Here is a 9,555-nt window from a genome sequence, read left to right as displayed (position 1 = left end):
TTCCACCTCTTCCTCCTGTTCTTGCCATGGCCCTGCTGTGTTCTCCTAACTAAACAAGCTCTTTTGTGTCCATTTCTTCTGGTGAAAAGGGGTGACTGATACGGGCAGGGGTTGGTGCTCCGGTTCAGCCACAGGCCCTGGGTTCAGATTGGAGCAGCTGCAGTTCCTGTCACTTTGTCATCAAATCCAGGGAGATTCTTTTCCCCTGAGGATCCTGAATAGTGCTGAACTGGGCTGGGTTGGCCAGGACCCAGCATGTTGCAGTGATTTGTGTCCCTCTGGAACTGCCAGGTTGATGACATCCTTTTCCCAAGTATTTCCCCAGTTTTTCTGGATCCTGCACTTGTTCAGGGGGAAGTTCCAAGATGCTGGAGGTGCCCACTGTCCTAGGCACTTGCCCACACTATCCCACACACCCATTCACTCAGAGCTGTCCAATCTCAGTGCAGATCTCTGGGTGGTTTTTTTAAGTAGTTGTTCAACAAGACCTGGAACAGTCATTAGTCATAATAGTAAAACTGTTGGTTTGAACATCCCAAGGATATTTGAAATTTGCAAGAGTTGTAGTAACTAGCCTGAAGGACAAGAGGAAGACTTAGTAGATGTCTCTCCCATGGATTGGTTCTCTGAGGAGAAAAGGTAAAAGATATCATGTGAATAGTTTCCAATAGATGGCTCACAAAGTACAAAGATGACAGCAATGCTGAGTACAAATAACGGATTCGTTTCATAACCAGCAATTCTGTTATAAGCCAGCATTAAAGTACAACATGATGCAACTCAGATAACGAGCACAACAGCTCAGGGAGCATGTGAATCAACGTTGTGATCAGTGACTATTAATAATGAATGTTTATAACAGGTTTGTTTGAACAAGTTCTACTCATATTTGTCGTTATCTCAGCCCTTCATTGCCCCATGTTGGGCACCAAAAAAAAAAGGGACTGTAGTGGTTTAACACCAGCCAGCAACTCAGTACCATACAGCTGCTCACTCACACCCCCTGCCTCCCTGGTGCAAAGGGGAGGAGAATCAGGAAGAAGGTAAAATGCATGGGTTGGTGTAAGAGCAGCTTAAGTTTAGGAACATATTAATTTTAATAATTAAAATAAAACATGCCAACAATTACAATGACATAGTTATAATGGAAAGGGAGGGGGAAAAAAACCAAAACAAAACACCCCCCCCCCCCCAAAGACCAAAAAACCAGACTTCCCTCCAGACCCCCCACCCAAACTCCCAAGTGACAGTTGCTCATCACCCACTGATTGGTGCCCAGCCCATCCCTGAGCAGAGATCCCCTTGTCCTGACCAGCTACAGTTTTATTGTTCAGCAAGACACCATATGGTCTAGAATATCCATTTGGCCAGTTTGGGTCAGCTGTCCGGGCTGACCACGACAAGCTGAAAAGTCCTTGGCTTTGTAAAGGCATTACTTGGCATCAAACAAAACACCAGTGTGTTTTCAACGTTATTCTCATACTACATCCAAAACACAACACCATACCAGCTACTAGGAAGAAAATTAACTCTACCCCAGCCAAAATCAGGACTTTGAAACATTCTGTGAACTTTGTCTTCTAGAACAGATTTTAAGGCACCTTTCTCTGCCAGGATAGTTTGGATAGAGTTCACTAATTAGGAAAATTAACACCATGAGCTGCATTGTTCAAAACTCCATACAGTCAAGAAAAGTCAAACTTTGTCTGAAAACTCTTGTTAGGACAGCAGGAAAGAGTGGCAGTACATTCTTTACATCACCTGACATAGACCAAAAAGACTGAAGAATGCTTTCAAAAGGGCAGTGGTTCTAAACTGCAATTACAGCTGTGATACCATAACTTCTAAAGTGATTGAGAGAGGATCAACTAAGAATCTCTCTACTCAGAGGAAAAACTCCATGGTTAAATTATTATCACAAAACTCTTAAGATAGCTGAAGCTATGCGTAAAGGCAGCCATGCAGTCTGCAGAGGGTTTAATGATGGATGCAGGAGATGGTGTATTGCAAGACCAAGTCCTGCAGCAGGTGCATACTGTGCATACTACAGTGCTGTGTTGTCAGGAGCCAGATGCAGGAGACTTGGATAAAGCCAAAGACTGAACTATGGGTAACAATCTTGTTCAGACTACAAAGAACTTGGTTTTAGAATGCATCTGTTTGCTTCAGCTGAGAAATGCCAAGAAGTGGCATGTGGTGTTTGTGCACCAGCTCAGTGGAGTAGTTTTCCTTCATAAATAGGAAATCCCGCTTCCATATGTTTTCTGGCTGTAAAGCCTCAGCATAATCTGATGGATTGTCTTGAGATTATTGTGGAGAGAGAAAGATGCAACACCATATATAATGTAAGTGGATTTATAATGACATGATAAGAAAATTACCACTGGAATTCATCTGGGAGGAAAAAAGTAAATGTTTTTTGTCTGAAATCAGCACATGAGAGGGTCAGAGTCTGTAAAGTGGCAATGAAAATAAAGCACTTGCTTTTATCACTTGTTCAGCATAATCCTTCCAGAGTTCTATACTGAGTTAGTTTTGAAGGCCTTGCACCAGGGCTTAATCAGATGAACTGAGAACAAAGGTTAGTCTTGATTACTGTTTTTGTGTGTCTTTATGCTTTTTTTTCTGCCCACTTCTACTAAGCAGTCCAGGGGCTTTATGTAATGAAAAGCTTTTGTGGAAATGGAATAATAAAAACTGTTTCAGCCTGGCCTTCTCAACTAGCACTTAGAGGGGCATAGAACATGCAGGTACAATGCCAGGACCTGAGCTCACTTTGTGTACTGAACATTGATTTTTGATGTAATGGAAGTCCCAAGTTTTAATATGTAGAAATGGCTGCACAATCATCCATAGAAACCTGGAGTCAAGAAGCCTTGATCCAGTCATAAAGCACCCACTGACGAGGCTGACTACTGGGCCTCATCCAGCACTGGGTTTTGTGTTTCCTAGATTGCAGACACCTGGACAGTGGAGTGAACTGGAAAGTCTCTAAGCAAAGTCAAGAAATACATGTAGTTTCCTTGGGAATACTGTAGCCAGTTCTGCTGGACACACTGATATAGTACTAAACCTATACCCCAGAGCTTATCCCTCCAAACCGTTGGATTTGTGTCGGAAACTCCAGAAACATCGGTTGTATTAATGCGATTGGGCGAGACACAGACTTAAACTAAGTGTAATAATTCAACCTGCAGGCTCCCTGCCATGGGTTGGGCCCATACAGCATCTGTCACAGTTTTGTTTGGTGAATTAATGTATAGATCAGACACTGTTCCTGAGATGGCTTATGGACAAGACCATTCTATTTTGGGGGAAAGAAGAATTGAGTGTGTGTAGACCTGGATAATGCTTTGAGGGCAGACAATATCCCCAGACACTTTAATTCACAGCACAGATGTAGCCACTGTGTCTAGAGGCAGATGGCAGGTTGTGTGCTGGGACTCTGGAGCCAGAGGAGCTCACAGAACCAAGCACATTGACTGAAGCCTCCTGGCTTTTTGCTGGATGGAACTGGGATCCTGGAAGTCTTGAGTGCCCAAAATGCTGAAGAACAGATCTGATGCCTTTTGCTGGAGGCAGCAGCTGGGCTGCTGGCACTGCCCAATTGCTCTTTCGACTGAAGCTCTGCAGTGCAACTCCTATCTCTTCCTCTGACCTAGCATGTCAACCTTCCCAGGACTGTAAGGATTAAAGAACAAGTATATAAACAGTTATACAGGGTGAAAGAAGGGATGCTTTCCTAACAAAATTATTATTTTTCCATGAAGCCTATAGAAACTGTGGTGGTGGTGATGGCAATAAGATTCCAGCTTGACTGAGCAGTCAAATGTGTGCAGATTGAGGTACTTTCTAGGACATTTCTGCTCTTGAAGAGTGGTCTTACATCTTTACTGTAATTTGCCCACCTGCACGCTTGCTGGGCTGCAGGCATTTAGGTTGTGCACATGGGGGCAAAGTCAGCTGCGGTATTGACCGTCTCCTTGGCTTCTCCAGCACACTTTCTAATGTCCCGCCTGCTGTATGATTTTGGAATCATGAACTGTAACACATCAATAGATTCAGGACATCCCTGTTCCTATCTTCAGCCTTCCAAATTATCTGGATTTAAAGCTTACCTTTTTAGATAGCTGAAGAAAACAGGGATATGTGCCTTTCATAGAATAATTAATACATAGATATGAATAACAGTGTCAATACACTTTGTTTCCTTGATTTTCTGACCATTCTTCTGTATGGACATGGGAGTGGGAGTCCCCTGCACGTGATTTCTTAGCTACTGTTTTCCCAGATCTGCTTGGCTGGGGTCTGTTTCCTGTGCCTTTGACTTTCCTGATGAGATCCTTTTCTCTTATAACACTTGAGTCCTTGATTAATTTATCAGTTGATCTAGTCTTTGATTGTTTCCCTTCTGCGTGTAACAAGTTTTGCTGTGACTTGCAACCACCTTGCTGATCAAGGATGCTCTGTTTCAGACTGGAAAACCATTGAAGCCAAAGAGCTTCCATTGCCAGCCTTTTGTCCATCTCCACCACCACCAAGGTGGGAAAGGCTGGAAACATGCCTTCTGCCAGAATTCCTCAAATTTGCACAGGGAGTTATCTCAAACTCTCTCTCAGTGCCTTTCAGAAAAGGGAGGACTCGCTGAACCAGAAACTGAAAAGGAAAAGGAGTGTTTCCCAGCGGCCGTGAGGCACACTTGGGCACATGGTGGCACTAAGTGCCTGGCAAAAAAAGGCTGACTTTCTCCTGTCCTGACTGCCTGCGACCTCAGAGCTACATCCCTGATGGAAGAGGTTGAGTACTGCAGAGCAACACCAAGTAAGAAATCTAAGCTTCCAACAGGATATCTGGGAATACTCTCTTTGCAAGTGTCTTCCTCTGTCATCTCTCCTGCAAATTCTGCTTCTGGTCATATTACACCCTCAAATCCCTTGGGGCAAGCTTTTCCTGGAGTATTTTCTCATGTCTCCCCTGCAAATAAAGCCAGGGCACATTTCTGCTACCTTATTAAAAGATGACATTTATTGAAAATCTCACTCACATTTTAAAAATACATTATTTTTAAAAGGTGATGGCTTGCTTTTTAGTCCGGATCCGTCTGAATCTTTTAATGACTGGTTAACATCACATTGGCAGCCTAAACTTCTGAGCCGTAAAATGTGAAACTTTAAAATTTTTTCCTTATGACAGAGGTATTTGGGGTAGAAAATCTGAATGACACAAAAGAAAAAATTTGCCAGGGAGTTCTAAGGGGGAAATAGAGCTGAACAATCTTTTTCTAATTATCGTAATAAGAGAGCCATTATCAGAAATGCTCTGTGCTCTATTGGGAAAGAGAGCTATGTTAATAGGAAACAAAGATATTTGATCCTTCATAGATCAAAGCACTTTTAAGGTGCTGTGTCATTATGAAGGGCTCTTGGTGCAAGAATGGTACTTAGTGGAAAATAGCTCTATTGTTTGTTATTTATTAAAAAAAATAAAAATCAGAACTAATGTTTCATTTATGAGGGCTCAGATTTGATGAGAAATGCTTCACTCTACAATAAGGCAACAGTTTTAGGACCATGCTGTAGCTCACGGCCTACAAATGTGAGAAATTCCACTGGGCAAATAGAAATATTTGGTATGAGAATAAGCACTTAGTGAAATTCACTGAAGTGAAGAAAGCCCTTGGAAAGCTTCTGGATTCTACACTGCAAAGGTCTGTGGGCTTTTTTACCCATTTTCTCCTTTCTCTTTATGCTCACCTGTGTTCAGGATATAGCTCAGAGTGCTTCCAACTATGCTTTTTCTTTTTGTGTTTTTGCAATGTTTAGAGCAGTCAGTTTCTGATCTGAGACCAAAGCTCCAAAGTTCTCTCCTAAGACATATAATAATAAAAGTAGAGAGAAATTGATACCGAGAACAGTTCACCTATGGCTCACAAAATGGATTTCTTACTGTTGCTAAATCCTCTGGGGGTATGGGGGGAAATTGCTAAAAGACCTGGGAAGTCCTACATACACCCACAGTCAACATACACCCACAGCATGTATAAAGAATAGTGTCAAGAGAATGAGAAAAAGAGAGAGAATTTTTTCAAGAGGAAGGAAAACAGTTTTTCTAGGTAGAAAAACAGTATTCAGAGATAGAAACTAAATCATAAATACTGATATTTTACTTTGACTTGTATTTATTTTCTGTCCAGGCTAGTATTACCTATTCCTACTTAAGTGGAGTGAATAGAAGTGTGAAGCTATTTGAATTTTGAATAGTCTCTCAGTTCACCAAACTTAGCACTTGATGAACCCAAGAACCCAACAATTATCTATTGTTATGCTTGTTTTCAACCGTTTCTGTAATACCAATAAAAGGTATAGTAAAATCCTCCCCTGTGTCCAGCACATGGAGCCATACACAGTTTGCCCACTGTCATTTTGGTTTCCCTCTGCTGCTTTTTTGAATGAGAAACTTGATGACCGTGAGATTTTTTTAAGTTCTTTTGCTCTAGCATCTTCAAAGCTTGTCTTTTTTTTTTTTTTTTTTTTTTTTTTTTTTTTTTTTTTTTCCTTCTTCCCACAAAAAGAAACTCAATCTCTATAATACCACCTCTCTATGTTTGGTCTCTTAGATATAGGCAAACATGTTAAATGCTTTGCTTATGGTACTTTTAAGTGCAGAGCAAGGAGGGCTCGTGACTTTCAGTTGCAAAGCAGCTTTTTTCAGGAAGCCACAGAAGCTGCTTTCAACTCCAGAGGTGGCATTTCCTGAGGCAGATATTTTGGCACCACTCACTGCACAGACAAAAACCTCCTACTGGAGAACTTGGGTTGGGGAGCTGGGGCACTTTCTCTGAAGAAAACTCCAAAAGAATATTTTTCTGATATGCAGTCTCTATTTTTTTTGTAGGGTAATTGCACAAGCTTTCTGGCCCACGGTGATCCTGCAGTTTCCAGTCTGCTCTGACTTTACCCTCCTGCCAAGTCAAAGTGTATTTTTCTCCGACAGAGCACATTGACTCCCTGTCTTTGTGATAATGAACGCGTAAAAGTAATAGGGAAACTCTGCTGTCAGTGTTCCTAGCTTCCATCCTGTGTGCTTTATTGCCTTATTTCAGCTCAGCAAGAATGTCATTGTCCCTTAGAGACATATTCTTCCATGTCTTAGGACTTGGAGTCTTTAGATCTCCAAGTCCTCCAGAATAGGATGGAGAAGGCCTCTTGAGTGGCCAGGCTGAGCAGGACTGGCTACCCAGGGGAGTAGAGGCTGTTCCAGAAAATGTCCTGTTGTCCAAATCTACCAAAAACCCAGAAAAAAACACAAACCCCAGCAAAACCCCCCTAACAAAAAACCTATGGGAAATACCAACAAACTGGAGGATTATCTATATACTGGGACAAATATATATCAAATAAAGCAAATCTCCTCATACTTTGCATTCACAGTAAGGCATTCAGTTATGTCAGGAAACTGTTTTCCCACTTCATGCATTAAAATGTTATGCTGCAATCCACTCCATGCATTTAGGGGAATGTTGTTTGATTCACTCTGGATGGTGCACAGGAGAAACAGTAAAATTCGCAGGGGGTTCAATAACAAGCATTTGCTTGAAAACTTTAGAACATTAAGGTAGACTAAGGTACTTGTCACATTTTAAAACCAAATCCAGACAAAGTAATGAACTTCACAAACTTTAGCTTCACAAACTTAAACATAGCCACCTTTAATTTATCCAGTCATAAGAAGGCACTTAGTAAGGCACTGACTAGAAGTTTTTAGTCTGGCGTACAACATATTTTGAGAACAAGTTGGGAGAAGAAAGAGAGAAAAAGACAGTAGAGAGGAAGAAAAAGGAGGGAGAAAGGTATACAGTCACCATCCTTGGATGCAGTGATCAGACTTGATTCTTGCAATTTAGATGTCTGTTGGTTGCAGTGATGGTGGCAGCCTTGATCTGCCAAGGGTGGGGGAAGCCCATGAAACACAAAGTCCAGCATGTTAATATATGCTCAGGCTCAGAGGGAACGCCCAGGTACCTCCTCTAACAGGGCAGTTTTACACGATCTGATGCAACATTGTGGATCACGTGGCACTTCAGGGGTCTTTGATGGTTTATGACACCTTCTAAGACATGACAGCTGCCTCTCACATCAGCAAGTTGAGCCAATTATACCCCATCACAAGGGATGAACCTTCAGACCTACCTGTAAATGTCCCAGTATCTCTCTCAAAGGGAAGTTTTACACCTGAGCCAGTTATGTAATGTAGGACACTGGCATGATAAAAAGCACTACCCCATCTCGCAGGATCTGCTTCCTATAGGCCTCTTCCCTTCCCTTGTCTGGCTCCAACCCCTGTTTGTAACCTCTGGTGGAGGGTGTGCATCCCCTCTGCACCTCGGCTCTTCCCTTGCATTTCATCACCGGCAAAGTATTGGCTGCTTTTGCAAATGGCCAACAGTTTGAGCCATTCACCACTAGCATTTCAGTGTCTCACACTGAAGCACTGATTTCATATTCTCTGGCCACACAAAGCTCTCTGGAGTTCATTTTCACAGTCAACCAGTAAAGAGACCTAGAAGGACTTTGCAGAAGGCTGTGGCACTTCCTATGGGAGACGAAACACCTGCTTTGAGTAGAACAATCTTACCTATTACTTTTTTCTTAGAAGGCTGGGAGAACTCCTTCCTCCAGGAATAGATTCATTCATAAATGGGAAATGCTGATAATAACTGCAGTGACCTCTATAGATAGTCCTGAGAAGCTATTCTTACATATGGAACCAAATTAATAACTGCAGACACCTGTAAAAACAGTGATTATGTATAGAGAATGACACCAGATGCAGGAGATGTTTGAAACTTCCTTCAAGAATTAGTTTTGAGTCCTGAGACCTTCAAGGCTGGCTGCAGAAGACTATGGTATATGCATGCATAAAACTAAGTATTGAATATGGAAATATTTAGATTCATAGATGGACAGTTTTCCTCTTGTAAACAAAGCATATTTTTTACTTGACAAGTGGAAGTGTTGCCACCTGTGAAGAAATTAAATAGGGATTTTGAGTGGACTCTTTGTCTGTGACTAAGATTTTTAGAAATCCTGGCTATGGGCCAGCTCTCAAGAGGAATATTCTTAATGTTTGTTTTTTCTTATGACTGAGATCAGATCTTTAGATAAGTTTGACAATGCCACAACAAATTTTTTTTTATGGAGAGAACATTCTCATGTTTCCTATGTCTCCAGAGTCACTGGAGCACAAGTCTGTGATTTTCATTATATGAACAAGATGTTGCTAATGTTGATACTGCCTTTTCTTTCCAGTATATTTGCCAGGGTTAGGTATAACACATGGAATCTCTTCTGCTTTATATATTAGCATGGGTAAATTTGCATTTTCCTTTAAAATTTCTAATCACATGTAGCTGGGATTCTGTTCAAGCAAAGAGATATAAAGAGCTCAATCAGTCTTCTAGGCTTAGTTTCACGTTATTTTTCACAATGACATTGTCATAGAAGGACAGGCTTGTCCCTTGTTTGGCACATGTTAATGAATGAGAGCATGAGATGC

This window comes from Hirundo rustica, chromosome 4 (genome assembly GCF_015227805.2).
Source record: "Hirundo rustica isolate bHirRus1 chromosome 4, bHirRus1.pri.v3, whole genome shotgun sequence".
Lineage (NCBI taxonomy): Eukaryota > Metazoa > Chordata > Aves > Passeriformes > Hirundinidae > Hirundo > Hirundo rustica.
This window is presented reverse-complemented; position numbering follows the sequence as displayed.